Source organism: Delphinapterus leucas, chromosome 8 (genome assembly GCF_059928025.1).
Source record: "Delphinapterus leucas isolate spDelLeu-1000000601 "Yukka" chromosome 8, BTC_Dleu_Yukka2, whole genome shotgun sequence".
Classification (NCBI taxonomy): Eukaryota; Metazoa; Chordata; class Mammalia; order Artiodactyla; family Monodontidae; genus Delphinapterus; species Delphinapterus leucas.
The window spans coordinates 110,489,260-110,507,372 of NC_143136.1; the positions used below are offsets into that span (position 1 = coordinate 110,489,260).

Here is an 18,113-nt window from a genome sequence, read left to right on the forward strand (position 1 = left end):
CAATCCACCATGGGCCCTGAGTATCCCTACACATACTTACTGGGTAAGCCAAGAATTCAACTCCATCTCTACTCATTTCTCAGGGCTGTGTTTTCAGTGAGCAACCTTGAGGGATGAAGTAATATCTTCTTCCAGGACAAAAAGCAGGCTTGCTATAAAGGAAGTGATTGTCTAAGCCCAGTGTCCCTCAGCTGTGACACAAATCCACTGCTTGCATAACATCCACTTGGGCCCTCTGCACTGACCTCACAGGACTTGAGTGGGGGGCAAAAACAACTGAAACAGACATGATGTTGTTGCTGCTTGCTGAGCCATGAGTAATAAAGCCCCTTGTCTCTGAACCAGGAGTCTCATGTCTTCTTCCAGCCTCCATGAAATAGTAACAGGCTAATTTACTATCTCAGGGGTCAGCAACCTGTGGCCTTGGGCCAAATCCAGCACATGATCTGTTTTTGTTCAGTCTGAATATAAGAATTTTTTAAAATATATTTTAAAGGTTATTTTTAAAAAAGGATGTTGAATATGTGACAGAGACCTGTTGTTGCCCACAAGGCCTAAAATATTTATAATCTCACTCTTAAAAGGAAATTTTTGACACCCCCTATATCATCTTATGAGGATGGTAAAATTAAATCTAAGTTTCTGACCAGTTCCAATTCTTCAGTTAATTTCCTTAGAGCAAGAATGTCATAGCTTCCTTTCAAGGTCTTCATAGCACCCAGCACATGGTTAATACTCAGAGAAGGCTCAACCAAAACCAAAGTATCCCTTTCACAAAGATTTAGTGCCTGGCACTGTTTTAGGACCTGGGGATATTGAGGTAAAAAAAAATAATCAAAATCCCCAACCTCACAGAGTTGATATTCTAATGGGAGAGATAAGCAATATACAAATAAATACATCTTAGGTTGTGGTGAGTACTATGGAGAAGACAAAAAGGGGTAAAGAAGATGAGGAATTCCAAGGTTTAGTTGGGTGGGATGGGGTGGGGTGGAGAGAGCTGGCTACTATTTTATGCAAGTTATTCAGGGAAGGCCCCTCTGAGAAGGCAGCATAATTAAGTAGGTCAATGCCTGTCTGGGATCTATAAACATATAGAAACCTGACAACCTGGGGAAATGAAATTAAAAGCACATTCCATGTCCACTTTCCAGCTAATGGTTTTCTGATCTAAGTACATATTTGAGCTGGGCCCCATCCCCCTCCCCCCACACCTCAAATCCTCCCCAGGAAGTGCCACTTCTACACAGGTCTGTGGAGGTCACTAATTTTGTGCAAGTTAGAGCCTGCACATTTTTTGCACTATATCCTCACCAATGAGTGCATTCTCCTAATCCTACTTTGGCACTAAATGCCCCTAAATTAGGAATCACTGTACTTAGACTCTGATTTATTTTATTCTACCAAATACATACTAATTCCCTGCTCCAACACACACAAGTGATATATTCAAACTTATCTAAAAATGACTGATAAAATGCATATATACATAAGAACCACTGAAATTTTGCTTTGATAGAAAGAATGCTGACACTGAAAGGACACAGGCTTTGGGATTATTCTGAGTTGAGTCCAAGTCCCTCCTTCATCCCTTGTTGCTGGGCGACAGACCTCAGGTAAGTTACTTTAACTCTCATAGACTTAGTTTCCACATCTGTAAAGGGAAGCTAATAATACTTGTCTCTTAAAAAAAAAATAGATAATAGATGTAAAGCACCAAGCCACACAGAAAATGCTCTATAAGGGTTGGTATTTTAATTCACAAGTAGTACATGTATCCTTCATCCACTCAGTAGGCATTCAATTATTGCTCCTATTTCTTGCCAGGCAGTGTCAAGCGAAAGGGCTCTTCCAATCAAGGAGACTACAGAGTGGTAGGTAAGACAGCAAAGTAAATAAACAATGATGATATGCCAGTGGGATAAGAGCACATCAGGAAAGGCTTCCCAATACGAACAGCTGAACTAACTCTTAGCCGAGAAAAAGTAGACATTTCAGACAGAGGCAATACATTATGATAAAGGTTGGAAGAATATGTAGTTTGGTAGAGCTAAATAACGGGAGTTACAGGGAAGGAGAAGAGTGCTAAGAGAGAATTAAGTCAGATCAAAACAGCCTTGATTGTCATGCTAAGGCGTTTGGGTCCTAAAGACAACAAGGAAAGAACCTCTGGGTTCCACATGGGGATGCAGTTAGAGTGGGGCAAGACTGGAGACAAGATGAGTTATGAGGCTGTCCAGAAGTAGATTTGGGAGTTGGGAGGGATATAAATGAGATTGAAATGGACTTGTCCATGGAATATCTTAGTAAAAGTATCCAGTAGGCTGACAGACGTAAAACAGTGAAATTTGAGCTGGAGACTGCTTTGGGAGCCATCAATATGTACATAAAGCTATGTGAATGAGATAATCTAGGCTTTGTGCACAGAGTAAGAATAGAAGAGGGCTGATGCAGGAGCCCCAAAAGACATTTATAAGATGTAGAGGGAAAACAGAGCCCAAGAAGGAAACAGCATAAACAGAGAATTAGTGACAATGAAAATCAGAGCATTTTATGATTTCCAAGTCACGTTCCAGATGAGTGATACCAGACTAGAAAGCTCTGAGCTCTTGCTCCCCGACAAAGTTATATATTAAAAAAAAGCAACCAGAAGCTGTCTGAACCAACTTTGTATATGCTTTGAAAAGCAATCAAGAGTTTTCAGCAATCAAGCAAATTCCCAATCAAGAAAAACCCGTCTTCAAAATTGTAGGAAAGTTTTGTGGTGTTTTTACTTACACTTACCCCTCTCTCAATCTACTTCAGTGGTACTCTTGGTCTTGAGCAGCTGCAGCCCAGTTCCCAATTCCTCCACTTGAACTGGAGGGAGCAGAACAGATCTCATTTGCAAATTATTGTCTGTTATAACCTGCCTGGAGGATACCTGAAAGATTTACTTGTTCATCCCTGTCTTGCATAACTCAGAATGCAGGTGGGAAAAGTGGCAGGCACTGTTATTAAATACGACAAGTGGACTAAAAATTCAAAGATGCCTAGGGCAAGAGATTTGGGTGGAGACATACAGTAGACTATCTAAGGCCAGGAGGAGAAGCTGGGGTGAGGTGCTTTGGGAAATGAGGAAATGAAAAAGCAACTGTGGATAGAGGGGAAACTGAGAAAGCCATGCATGCCCAGGCAAGATGCATGCCCAGAAAAGACCTGAGAAGACCTTAAGCCTTTACCTGGATCTAATCTCTAGGCTCAGAACAAGTCTAGCTAATTGGTGAAGGACTGCACCAGTGAAGAGCAAGTCTGTAAAGACTACAGGGGTGGTTGTTCTTTCTTTTTATTTTTGATGGTTTTGTTTGTTTGTCTATCTCAACTCTCGGCATTCAAGGAAATATGTTTCAAAACAGTAAATGTACATGAACTAAAAGAACAGAGACTTCAGTGAGCGCACACAAGCACACATAGCATTTAAAAGTAGTTTGGAAGTCTCAAAACAAATGGACTACTATGACCTTCAATAAAAGCAACAACTGCAATAACAGCAAACCATGGGGAAAGGAAGAAATCTGATTTCCAGAGTTACTACATAATAATAACCAAATGCTCAATTTTGGAAAAAATCAGAAGATATACATAGAAACTGGAAAATGCAGCTCATTCAAAGGAATAAAACAGATTGAAAGAAATCATCCCTGAGAAAGCCCAGACATCAGTTTTACTAGACAAAGACTTTAAAACGATGGTCTTAAATATCTATAAGAGATAAGGGAAAACATAGACAAAGAACTAAAAGAAACAAAGAAAACAGTATATGAACAAAATGAGAATGTCAATAAAGAGATAGAAATTGCAAAAAGGAACCAAACAAAACTCTAGAGCTGAAAAGTACAACTGAAATGAAAATTCACTAGAAAAGTTCAACAGCAGAGTTGAATAGGCAGAAGAAAGAATCAGTGAACATGAACACAGGTTATTTGAAATTATTGAGTCTTAAGAACACAGAGGAAAAAGAATGAAGAAAAGTGAACAAAACCTAAGGAATTTGTGAGACACCATCAAGTGGCCCACATACACATTTTCAGAGTCCCAGAAAAAGAGTACACTGAGAAAGGAGCAGAAAAAATTATTTGAAGAAATAATGGCTAAAACTTGAGTCTATAAATCTTAAAAGCTCAGTGAACTCCAAGTAAAATAAACTCAAAGAGACCCACACCAACATACATTGTAATTAAACTGTTCAAAGCCAAAGAGAGAATATTGAAAGCAGTAAGGGAGAAGTGCTTTATCACATACAGAGATTCCCTGTAAGATCATCAGCCACTTGTAGTCAGAGACCTTGGACCAGAGGCAATGAAATGATATATTTAAGGTGCTGAAAGAAAAATACTAAAACCCAATAATTCTATATATGGCAAAACTGTCCTTGGAAAGTAAGGGAGAAATTAAGGCATTTCTATATAAACAAAAGTTGAGGGGCTTCAGTATTGCTAGACCTACCCTAAGAAATGATAAAGGGAGGGCTTCAGGTTAAAATGAGAGGACACTAGATACTAACTCCAAGTCATACCTAGGCAAATACACAGCAAATGTAACATGGGCAAAAGTAATAGCCAGTGTTGTTGCAATCCTGCTTTGTAAATTGAATATTAATTTTACGTAGGATTTAAGAGAAAAAGCATAAAAAATAATTATAAATCTCTGTTATTGGGCACACAATCTATAAGTATGTAATTTTAAAAATAAATTTATTTATTTATTTATTATTTATTTTTGGCTGCATCAGGTCTTCATTGCTGTGCACAGGCTTTCTCTAGTTGCAGCGAGTGAGGGCTACTCTTTGTTGTGGTGCATGGCCTTCTCATTGTGGTGGCTTCTCTTGTTGCAGAGCACAGGCTCTAGGCACGTGAACTTCAGTAGTTGCAGCACGTGGGCTCAGTAGTTGTGGCTCGTGGGCTCTCGAGTGCAGGCTCAGCAGTTGTGGCACACGGGCTTAGTTGCTCCACAGCATGTGGGATCATCCTAGACCAGGGATCGAACCTGTGTCCCCTGCATTGGCAGGCGGATTCTTAACCGCTGCACCACCCGGGAAGTCCCTATAAGTATGTAATTTTTGACATCAAAACATAAAGAAGGTAGATGAAGCACTACTGGAGTCAATTCAAATTAGTTTGTAATAACTAGGATACTATATGTAATCTCCATTTTACCATACAGAAAATGTCCATAGAATAGCCATAATCAGAAATAAGGGAATAAAAATGTGTCACTATGAAAAAGCAAAAAAGATTGGATCAAGATGGTGGAGAAGGAGGATGTGGAACTCACCTCTCCTCACATCAAAAATACATCTACTTGTGGAACACTTCTCACAGAAAACCAACTGGAAACTGCAGAGGATCTCTTATATAACCAAAGCTGCAAGAAAGATCCTCACATGACTGGGTAGGACAAAAAAAAAAAAAAAAGGCATCAGGATGGGACCTGTGTCCCTGGGAAGAACCTGTGAAGGAGGGAGGGTCTGCATGGGCAGGCTCTTGCCCTGCGAAGACCCTTGCAGGATGGGAGGTGTACTGGCACAGACAGAGGGCTGGAGGAGCCTGGACTCTTCTCGCAAGGAATGCCTGTATGCTGGTTTACTAGCAATCAGGGCAGAGAGAGACCAGTGCTGATGGCTGCCACCCCGCTGCACTTCCCAGCCTGAAACATGAGCCAGGCAGGGCTGCTAATATGCACAGTGGTTAAGTGCTGAAACTCAGGCAGATGGGCCCTGGGAGTGGACTCAGTCTAGATGTGCAGAGACAGCCCTAGGGCCTGGGGTGTGGTCTGGGAGGAACCTCAGAGCCCATTGTCAGCATGGGCTCATCTTGGCCCAGGTCCACAACTGGTGCCCATTATCAGTGTGCATGGTGGGGTCCTGGCTTCAGTAGTTACAGACTTTGTGAGGGCATGCATATCTGGGTAGGGATGACACTGGAGCCCATTATCATGTTGGGGGAAGGTCCAGGGGCAGGACTAACAGCAGCGAAATTTGTTGGCACCAATACAAGGTGGCAGGTGGCTTCACAGAATCTCACATCTCTGGCACATAGCCCCTGGGGAGGAGTACAGAGTGTTTCCTTTACTGGCAGAGGGCTCCAGTTCTGTTCACCCCACACTGCAGCTTGGAGTCAGATCTGAGGCAGACAGGTCCTATGTAGAGCCCTCCCACAGAGGCAGCCAGGTTCCAAGCAGCATCACAACCACATCATATTCTGCAGCCACAATGCCCTGGCTGCCAACACCAGCCTACCACTAGGTCTGGGATGAACACAGTGAAGAAAGGGACATGACCTTGGGCTACTTCTGGGCAGAACAATGGATGCCTGTACCCGCAGTGCATAGGTTTGCTGTGACCACACTTGTGGGCCTCACTTGCTTCAGTGCTAACCTTGTTAAGGACAAAGCACATGCTTAAAGGCAATGGAGGCTTATTGAACCTGACCCTCAGGGCTTCTACTCCAACAACTGGGGGACAGCCCCTATCCCCAACAGGGCTGTGACAGTCATGAAGCAAAGAGGAGGCCCCACCCAACATCCAGTGCAGTCTACAGTCACAATACCAATCACACCCTCAATCAAAGGGATAATGGCCAGCACACTCTGAGGAAAGTTGTGACTAGCATCCATAACAAACAAAAACAACATTTGCACCAAAAATATTGGACTTGCACAGTCTACACAAGGTAGACTAATTTCATAGTGACATAGAAAGTTAAGTAAAATTTAAAAAGCAGAGGAACTACTCCCAACTAAAATAATAAGAGAAAAACCCTGAAAAAAAATAATGAAAAGACCTCACCAGTCTAGTAGATTCAAAAAGGAGGTAATCAAAATGTTAAAAGAATTAAGAAAGATTATTGATAGAAATGCAGATCACTGTAACAAGGAACTAGAAATTATAAAGAGAAAGCAATCAAAATTAGACAACTCAATTGCTGAGATAAAACCAACCTAGAAACAATGAAGAGCAGAGTAAATAATGCAGAAGATGAATAAGTGAATGACAGATAGAATAATGGAAACCAACTAATCAGAACAGTGGACAGAAAGACAAAAGAAAAAAAATGAAAGCAACATGCAAGATCTATGGAATAATATAAAGTGCACCAACCTACTCATAGAAGTTCAAGAAAAGAGAGAGAGAGAGAGAGAGTGGGAGGGAGGGAGAGAGAGAGAAGGGGATTGAAAATGTATTTGAAGAATCTATGGCTGAAAATTTCCCAAACCTAAAGAAGAAAACAGATATCCAGATACAGGAAACACAGAGGGCTCCAAACAAGATGAATGCAAACAGACCCACACCAAGATATATCATAGTTACAATGTCCAAATTTAAAGATAAGATTCTAAAGGTAGCAAGAGAAAAACAGTCAGTTACAATCGAACCCCCATGAGGCTATCAGCTGGTTTCTCTACAGAAACTTTGCAGGCCAGAAGGGAGTGGCATGATATATTCTAAGTCCTGAAAGGGAAAAACCTGCAACCTAGGATATTCTATCCAGAATTTCTCAAACAAGCAAAAACTGAAAGAATACGGAAATACTAAACTTAACCTAATAGAGATGTTGAAAGGTCTTCTCTAAATAAAAAAGAAGAAAGAATCTGTAGGAAAGAGAGAATCACAGTAGGAAACGCAACTATATAAAAGCATGGAAGATCACTCAAATAAGCCAGTACATAGATTTAAAAAAATCAAAAAAATTATAAAAACGATTATAAGTACAATGAACAGTAAAAGGGTAAATATGAAGATGTAAAACAGGGCATCAAAATCACAAAATGTGGGGAGGGGAGTATAAAAATGTATATCTTTCAGAATGTGTTTGAACTTGAATGGCTATCAGTTTAAAGCAAACAGATATAGTGATGGCTCAACATACTTGAACTCCATCATAAGTACAAATAAAAAACATACAATAGATTCACACAAAAAAAGAAAGGAACCCAAGCACACTACAATGGAAAAACCATCAAACCACATAAGGAAAAACAAAAAAGACGAAGAAGTAAACAAAGAACTACAAAATCAACCAGAAAACAAGGTTTAAAAATGCAATAAATACATACTTATTAATAATTACCTTAAATATCAATGGACTAAATGCTCCAATCAAAAGACATAGAGTGGCAGATTGGAGAAAAAAACAAGAACCTACAATATGCTGCCTACAAGAGACTCACTTCTGGGCAAAAGATTTCATAAATTGAAAGTGAGGGGATGGAAAAAGATGTTTCACGCAAATGGAAGTGACAAGAAAGCAGGGGTAGCAATACTCATATCAGACAAACTTTTAAAAAAGTCCATAAAAAAGACAAAGAAGGATACTATATAATGATAAATGGATCAATATAAGAAGAGAATATTACACTCATTAACACATATGCACCCAATACAGAAGAACCTAAGTACATAAAACAAACACTAATAGACACAGAGGGAGAAATTAACAGGAATACAAAAACAGTAGGAGTCTTTAACACTCCCCTGACATCAATGGACAGATCTTCCAGAAAGAAAGTCAATAGTGCAACAGAGATCCTAAGTGACAAAATAGACCAGTTGCACTTGACATCTTCACGACACTACATCCAAAAAAATCCAGAATAGACATTCTTTTCAAATGCACATGGTACATTCTCTAGGATAGACCACAAAACAAGCCTCAACAAATTTAAGAGTATAGAAATTATTTCAAGCATCTTTTCTGACCACAATGATATAAAACTAGAAAGAAAAATGGGCAAAAAATGATCACATGGGGACTAAACAACAGCTACTAAAAAATCAATGGGTCAGTGATGAAATCAAAGAGGAAATCAGAAAATACCTCTAAACAAATGACAATGAAAACACAACCTTACAAAATCTATGGGATGCAGCAAAACCAGTCCTTAGAGGAAGTTCCTAGTGATACAGGCCTTCCTTAATAAACAAGAAAAACTCAAATAAATAACTTAACCCACCACCTAAAAGAATTAGAAAAAGAAGAACAAACAAAGCCTGAAGTCAGCAGAAGGAAGGAAATAATAAACATCAAGGAGAAAATAAATAAAATAGAGATTAAAAAAACAATATAAAAATCAATAAAATCAAGAGCTGGTTCTTTGAAAGGATAAACAAAGTCAACAAACCTCTGGCCAGGCTCACCAAGAAGAAAAGAGAGAGGACTCAAATAAACAAAATAAGAAATGACGGAGGAGAAATAACAATTATATGCCAACAAATTGTACAACTTAGAAGAAATGGACAAGTTTCTAAAAACATATAGCCTGCCAAAACTGAGTCAAGAAGAAACAGATAATTTGAATAGAGTGATCACTAGAAGTGAAATAGAATCACTTAAAAAAAAAAAAAAAAACAACTCCCTACAAACAAAAGTTCAGGATCATATGGCTTCACTGGGGAATTCTGCCAAGCATACAAAGAAGAACTTATACCAGTCCTTCTCAAACTCTTCCAAAAGATTGAAGCAGAGGGAACGCTACCAAAGTCATTCTACAAAGCCACAAGCACCCTGATACCAAAGCCAGACAAAGACACTACCAAAAAAGAAAACTACAGGCCAATATCTTTGATGAATACAGATGCAAAAATTCTAAAAAACATTAGCAAACTGAATGCAACAATACATTAAAAAGATCATACACTATGAGCAAGTTGGATTCATTCCAGGGCCACAAGGATGGTTCAACATATGCAAATCAATCAATGTGATACACTGTATTAACAAAAGAAAAGGCAAAACCCATATAATTATCTCAATAGATGCAGATAAAGCAAACAACATCCACCCATGATAAAAACTCTCACGAAAATGAATAAAGTGGGAACATATCTCAACATGAAAAAGCCATTTATGACAAACCCACAGCCAAAATAATACTCAACAGTGAAAAGGTGAAAGTCATTTCACTAAATTCAGGAAAAAGACAAGGATGCCCATTCTGAACACTTCTATTCAACATAGTACTGGAAGTCCTAGCCACAGCAATCAGAGAAAAAAAAGACAGATAATGTATCCAAATTGTAAGGGAAGAGGTAAAACTGTCACTAGTTGCAGATGACAAGACACTCTACATAGAGAACCCTAAAGACTCCATACAAAAACAATCAGGACTAGTAGATGAATTCAGCCAGATAACAGGATACAAGATTAATATACAGAAATCTCTTGCATTACTTTACTCTAACAATGAAATATCAGAAAGAGAAAATTAAAAAAAAAATTCCATTTAATATCATGTCAAAAAAATACCTCAGAATAAACTTAACCAAGGAGGTGAAATACCCATATGCTAAAAACTATAAAACATTGATGAAAGAAATTGATTCAAAGAAATGGAAAGATATCCCATGCTCTTGGATTGGAAAAATTAATATTGTTAAAATGGCCATACTACCCAAAGCAATCTACAGATTTAATGTGATCCCTATCAAAATACCCATGACATTTTTTCACAGAACTAGAACAAATAATCCTAAAATTTATATGGAACTACAAAATACCCAGAATTTCCAAAGCCATTGTGAGGAATAAGAACAAAACTGGAGGCATAACCCTCCCAAGACTTCAGACAATACTACAAAGCTACAGTAGTCAAAACAGCATGGTATTGGCACAAAAACAGACATTCATATCAATGTAATAGAATAGAGAAGTAAACCAGAAATAAACCCACACACCTATGTTCAAAGAATCTATGACAGAGGAGGCAAGAATACACAACAAAGAAAAGACAGCCACTTCAGCAAGTGCTGTTGGGAAAGGTGGACCGGTACATGTAAATCAATGAAATTAGAACACTTCCTCACACTATGTACAAAAATAAACTCAAAATGATTTAAAGACCTAAATATGAAATGTGACACCATAAATCTCCTAGAAGAAAACATAGGCAAAACATTCTCAGGCATAAATTTTTTTTAAACATCTTCATTGGAGTATAATTGCTTTACATTGTTGTGTTAGTTGCTGCTGTATAACAAAGTGAATCTGCTATAAATATACATATATCACCAGATCCCTTCCCTCTTGTGTCTGACATAAATTGCAGCAATATTTTCTTAGATCAGTCTCCTAAGGCAAAAGAAATAAAAGCAAAAATAAACAAATGGGACCTAACCAAACTAGAAAGCTTTTGCATAGTTAAGAAAACTATGAATAAAACAAAAAGACAACTTATGGAATGGGAGAAAAATATTGGCAAATGATGCAACCAACAAGGGGTTAATATCCAAAATATCCAAACAGCTCATGGAGCTCAATATCAGAAAAACAAACAACCCAATCAAAAAGTGGGCAGAAGACCTAAATAGACATTTCTCCAAAGAAAACATACAGATGGCCAAGAGGTACATGAAAATATGCTCAATATTGCTATTTATTAGATAAATGCAAATAAAAACCAAAATGAGGTATCATTTCACACTGGTCAGAATGCCTATCATCAAATAGTCTACAAATAATAAGTGCTGGAGAGGGTGTGGAGAAAAAGAACCCTCCTACACTGTTGATGGGAATGTAAATTGGTGCAACCACTATGGAAAACAGTATAGAGGTTCCTTTAAAAATTAAAAGTAGACCTACCATATAATCCATAAATCCCACTCCTGGGCATATATCCTGAAAAGATGAAAACTCTAGTCCAAAAATATACACGCACCCAAATGTCCATAGCAACACTATTTACAATAACCAAGACATGGGATCAACACAAGTGCCATCAACAAATGATTGGTTTAAGAAAAAGTAGTGTATATATACAATAGAATATTGCTCAGCCATAAGAAAGAATGAAATATTGCCATTTGCAACAATATGGATGGACCTAGAGCATATCATAATAACTGGAGTAAGTCAGACAAAGATAAATATTATATCACTTATACGTGTACTCTAAAAAATAATATAAATGAATCTATATACAAAACAGAAACAGACTCACAGACATAGAAAACAAACTTACAGAAGATGGTTCTTTGGGACACAAGTCCGCCATCTTTTTGGTCTGCTGGCTTTCTGAATAGCTGCTATTCCTCGTCCCAACAACTCGTCTTTTGATTTATTGGCCTATCGGGTTGTAAGCAGTACAAGCTTGGACTTGGTAACAAATTTTGGTGAGCCACACAGGGGCCTTGCTGCTTGTGGCCAGCTGCCCCACACCCACAACTGGTTGGGGGATATTTGGGTAAGGCCATAGAAGCTGCCAGGACCACTTGTCCTGAGGACCTGCTGTTCAAAATTTCCCAAAGTGGCATTGGCTGCCTTAGTGCTTGGTAGTTGGAGCAAGGAATAGACATTTGGGAGATGAAAGATTTCATATAGTAGGATTCTACCTGCTCATCCCAAAGAACCAGTGCTCCTGAAGTGTTGAGCTGGAGAGGAGAAGACCCTGAACACAGTGACCAGAGAGCTGGGAAACCAAAATTGGGTACCAAAATTAAGGTACCTGCCAAGATGTTCCACTTACAAGATCCACAACTGCTGCAGATGTTAGAGAAATCCTTGAGGAAGAGCCTCCCTGTGTCCTTAAAGGTTTATGGGACTGTCCATATGGACCACGAAAACCCCTTCAAGCTAAAGGCCTGGGTGGACAAGTGGCCTGATTTTAATACTATGGTTATCCACCCTCAGGAGTAGGAAATTGCAGATGACTTTGATCATTACACCAACACCTACCAAATCTATTCTAAAGATCTCAACAACTGTCAAGAATCCCTTAGCACATCAGAGGTCATCAATTGGAAATACTTTTCAGATCCAAAGTTCGCAGTAAAATCTGGATGGGGTGATACAGAATCTTGTAACCACTAAATTTGTTAAGGTCAAGCAAACACAATGCATTCTCTATGTGATGCCTGAGACAGTGAGGGAACTGCTTCCTTCCCTGCCAGAGACAAAGAACTTACCTATTGGCTATGGCAGACCCAAAGCCATTGACCAAGATATGTATAAACTCTCCTCCCTGGATCGTACCTATGCTGCCTTGGTGAATAAATTATGGCATTTCGGTGGCAGCAATGAGAGTAGCCAGAGATTCACCAAGCGCTGTACCCAGACCTTCCCCAACTTCTGCCTGCTGGGGCCTGAGGGGACCCCTGTGTCCTGGTCCCTGATGGATCATACAGGTGAGATGTGGATGGGGGCCACCCTGCCTGAGTACCGGGGCCACGGCCTTGTCTCCCATCTGTTGTTTGTCCACATCCAGGCTCTGGACAAACTTGGTTTTCCCCTATATAACCATACAGAGCAAATAAAATCGTACAGAAAATTAGTCACAATCTGTATCATATCCCCATGCCCTATGACTGGAACCAGTGGAACTGTGGGCCTCTGTGAAGCAGCCACGAACCCGAGACAGTGTTGGGTGGGCTGGTCACATGGCAAGAGATGCAGAGGGGTGGGCAGAAAGAAAGAATACATTGTAATCAGCAGTAAATCAGTGTGCTGTTTGGACTCTGGGGAAGCAGTGTGAATGGTCAACAGAACCATGAGTGTGGTTCACAAATCACTCATGAACTTTGCTTTGGGTCCAGCAGACCTTCCTATTTCCTCCACATTCCAACCCTGGCAACCACCATTCTATTCTGTGTTTCTATGAGTTAGACTTTTTTGGGGTAAGATCCCACATATAAGTGATATCATGCAGTATTTCTGTTTGTCTAGTTTATTTTACTGGTTCACAATTTTCTTTTAATGTATATGGCTAGTAAGGAAAGTAGCCATAATCAGTAAAGAATAAATGCAACCCACTATTCTAATGGTGTCATTATTCTTTCCAGCACCATCATATTTTTCTCTATTTAGAGTGTGTACATGGAATGTAGAGAAGAGAATTTAAGTAGCTTGTCATATCACAATAGCAGGACAACTTAACATCTTGTCACCCAGAAACAATACACATGCAAAAGTAAAACTGTTATTTAAAAATAACTGTTAAAATGTATGTGGTAGAGATACTTTAAATTTAAGGTAAATCAGGAAAAAATCTGTAAAATTGGATCTAATTTGTGGGATTTTATCACACATAACATTTGTATATTCTGTGAACTAGGTTAAATCTGTAAATATTGAATATGACTTTTTTTTCTAAATTGACAAGATAAAAAAGTGTGGCATGCTATCAACTTGTTTCAAGTTGCAGGATGAACATGAATTATTTGTATCAAGACAAGACTGCTCTGGGTAGAAAAAGATAATTCAAATGTAATGTTCTTTTTTGTGTAAGGAGGGGTTTTATAATTAATATCAGCCATTATTCTTACACCAAGCTGTAGGACAATTTATACAATTTAATAAAGGATAGTACATATTGAAAAAAAGACAAAGAAAACAAACTTATGGTTACCAAAGTGGAAAGGAAGTGGGGAGGGATAAATTAGGAGTATGAGATTAACAGATAAAAACTACTATACTAAAAGAGATAAGCAACAAGAATTTACTGTATAGCACAGGGAACTATATTCATATCTTGTAATAGCCTATAATGGAAAATAATCTGAGAAATATATATGTAACTGAATCACTTTGATGTACACCTGAAACTAACACAATATTGTGAATCAACTATACTTCAATAAAAAGCAACTTCAATAAAAAGACAGGAATCGAGGAAATGAGGAATAAAAATGGTTATATGACATACAAAAAATAAATAGCAAAATGGCAGAGTAAATCCTTTCTTATCAGTGATTACTTTAAATATAAATGGCTTAAACTTTCCAATCAAAAGGCATCGAATGGCAGAATTGGTTTTTTAAAAAAAAACCTTGGTGATCCAATTGTATCATGTCTACAAGAGACTCACTTTAGATATAAAGACACAAATAGGTTGAAGGTGAAAGGATTGAAAAATACATTCCATGAAAATACTAACCAAAAGAGGGCTAAAGTGGCTATACTAAATCAAACAAATTAGACCTTAAATCAAAAACTGTTACAGAGACAAAGACAATATAGATTGATAAAAGGATCAATTCACCAAGAAGATATAACAATTTTAACATATATTCACCAAACATCAGAGCCCCCAAATATATGAAGCAAACATTACAGATTTGAAGGGAGAAATAGAAATTCCTATAATAATAATACATATATATGACTTCAATATACCACTTTAAATATGGTAAAACAATCAAACAGAAGATCAATAATGAAATAGAGGACTTGAACAAAACCATAAACTAATTAGACCTAACAAATATACAGAACACCAAAGAACAGCAGAATACATATTTTTCAAAAGTGCACATGGAGGGCTTCCCTGGTGGCACAGTGGTTGAGAGTCTGCCTGCCGATGCACGGGACACGGGTTCATGCCCTGGTCTGGGAAGATCCCACATGCCACGGAGCGGCTAGGCCCGTGAGCCATGGCCGCTGAGTCTGCGCGTCCGGAGCCTGTGCTCCACAGTGGGAGAAGCCACAACAGTGAGAGGCCCGCGTACTGCAAAAAAAAAAAAAGTGCACATGGAACATTCTCCAAGATAGACCATATGTTAGGCCACAACACATCTCAATAAATTTTAAAGGTCGCATTTATAAAAAATATTTTTCTATCACAATGGTTAGAAATCAGAATCAGAAGGAAAACTGGATTCACAAATATGAGGAAATTAAACAACACATTCTTAAAGACCAATGGGTCAAAGGGGAAATTAAAAGCGAAATTAGAAAATACACTGAGATTATTGAAAATGAAAATACAAAATACCAAAGCCTATGGGATACAGTAAAAGCAGTGGTAAGAAGAGAATTTACACTTGTAAATGCATACATTAAAAAGGAAGGAAACATCTCAAATCAATAACCTACATTTGCATATTAAGGAAAAGAAAAGCAAATTAAACCCAAAACTGGCAGAGGGAACTGACACATTACTAACATTAGAAATAAAAGCAACGACAATAGTAAAGATGTTACAGAAATAAAAAGAATACTATAAACATTTGTATACCAACATATTGTTTAACCTAAATGAAATAGATGAATTCCTAGAAACACACAATCCACCAAAATTGAATCAAGAATAAATAAAAAATCTGAATAAATTTATAAATAGTAAAGAAAGTGAATCAGTAGTCAAAAACCTCAAGGACAAAGAAAAGCCCAGGACTAAATGGCTTAACTGGTAAATACTACCAAATATTTTAAGAAAAATTAACACCAATCATTTTCAAACTTTCCAAAATATTGAAGGGGAGGGAATAATTCCCAACTTATTCTTTGAAGCCTGTAACACCTTGACACTAACACCAGACAAGAAAACTACAGACCAACATTCCTTATGAATGTTGATGCAAAAACCTTCAATAAAACACTAGCCAATTGAATTCAGCAGCATATTGAAAAGTAAGTATCATGACCAAATGATTTTTCCCCATAATGTGATAATGCTTCAACATGTGAAAATTGATTTAGTAAAATCAATTACTAGAATGAAGGGAAAAACAAACAAATCAACAACAACAAAAAAACCAAACACGATCATCTCATCTGATGAAGAAAAAATATTTGACAAAAGTCAATACCCTTTCTTAATAAAACACACTCCCAATAAACCAGGAATAGAAGGCAACTTCCTCAATATGATAAAGGTCATATATGAAAAATCCATAGCTAACATCATACTCAGTGGTCAAAGATTGAAAGTTTTTCCCCCAAAATAGGAACAAAATAAGGATTCCCACTTTCTCCATTTCTATTCAACATAGTCATGGAAGTCTTCACAAGAGCAAATAGGCAAGAAGAATAAATAAAAGGCATCCAAAGTGAAAAGGGAGGAATAAAATTATCTTTGTTTGCAGATGACATTACCTTATATTCCAAATATACATGAAAAGATTGCACATAACACACACAAAAAACTGTCAAAGCTAATAAATGAATTCACAATTCAGCAAAAAACCCACCAAAAACCAATTTTGTGGGATATAAAAATCAACACATAAAATTCACTTACATTTCTATACACTAACAATGAAAAATCCAGAAGGAAATTAAGAAATTTCTATTTACAGTAGCAAGAAAAAGTATAAAATACTTAGAAGTAAACTTAACAAAGTGGGGGTGAGAGACCTGTACATTGAAAACTACATAACATTGCTGAAAGAAATTAAAGAAGACACCAATAAAGGGAAAGGCATTTCATGTTCATAGATTGGAATACTCAATATTGCTAAGATGACAATGCTACCTAAAATGATCCACAGATTTAACGCAATCCCTATCAAAATCCCAATGACATATTTTTTGCAGAAATAGAGAAACCCATCTTAAAATTCAAATGGAGTCTCAAGGAGCTCCAAGTAGCCAAAACAATCTTGGAAAAGAAGAACAAAGTAGGAAGTCTCACATTTCCTGATTTCAAAACTTATTACAAATCTACAGTAACCAAAACAGTTTGTTACTGGCATAAAGACAGACATATAGACCAACGGAATAGAATAGAGAGCCCAGAAATAAACTCTCATGTATATGATCAAATGATTTTTGACAAGGGTGGCAATAAAGGACAGTCTATTCAACAAATAGTATTGGGAAGCTGAATATCCACATGTAAAAGAATGAAGTTGGAACCTTCCCTTACATCATATACAAAGATTAACTCAACACAGATCAAAGACCCAAATGTAGGAGCTAAAAATCTATAACAAATTTTAGAAAAAAAGCATAGGGGAAAAGCTGCATGACATTGGATCTGGCAATGATTCCTTGCATATGACACCAACAGCACAGGTAACAAAAATAGATAAACTGGACTTTTGTCAAAATTAAAAACCTTTTGCATCATGGTCTCTTATCAACAGAGGGCAAAAGCAGCCCATGGAATGGGAGAAAATATTTGCAAATCATACAGCTCACAAAGTATTAATTTCCAGAATACATAAAGAACTCATACAATTCAACAAAAAAATAAGCAAACCCACTTAAAAATGGGCAAAATAACTTGAATAGACATTTCTCCAAAAAGTCATATAGGTGGCCAATTAGCACCTTAAAAAAGGTGCAACACCAGTAGCCATTAGGGAAAGGCAAATAAAAACCACAATGATATACTACTTCATATCCAGCAGGAGGGCTATT

The 18,113-nt window shown here is 37.6% G+C and overlaps 1 protein-coding gene and 1 pseudogene across 6 annotated transcripts in view; one reads left to right on the forward strand and one right to left on the reverse strand.

Moving 5' to 3' along the window:
* The window catches only part of ARHGEF4 (Rho guanine nucleotide exchange factor 4), a 250,732-nt gene that overhangs the window by 191,998 nt on the left and 40,621 nt on the right, over positions 1-18,113 (reverse strand). For 2 of the 6 annotated variants that reach the window (XM_089916946.1, XM_089916945.1), the window contains exon 2: positions 2,785-15,474. The exons of the other annotated variants lie outside the window; for them this stretch is intronic. The gene's annotated coding sequence lies outside the window, so the exon portion shown is untranslated. The remainder of the gene's footprint in view (positions 1-2,784; positions 15,475-18,113) is intronic. 6 annotated transcript variants of the gene reach the window in all.
* On the forward strand, positions 11,492-16,654 carry LOC149748604 (glycine N-phenylacetyltransferase pseudogene; annotated as a pseudogene).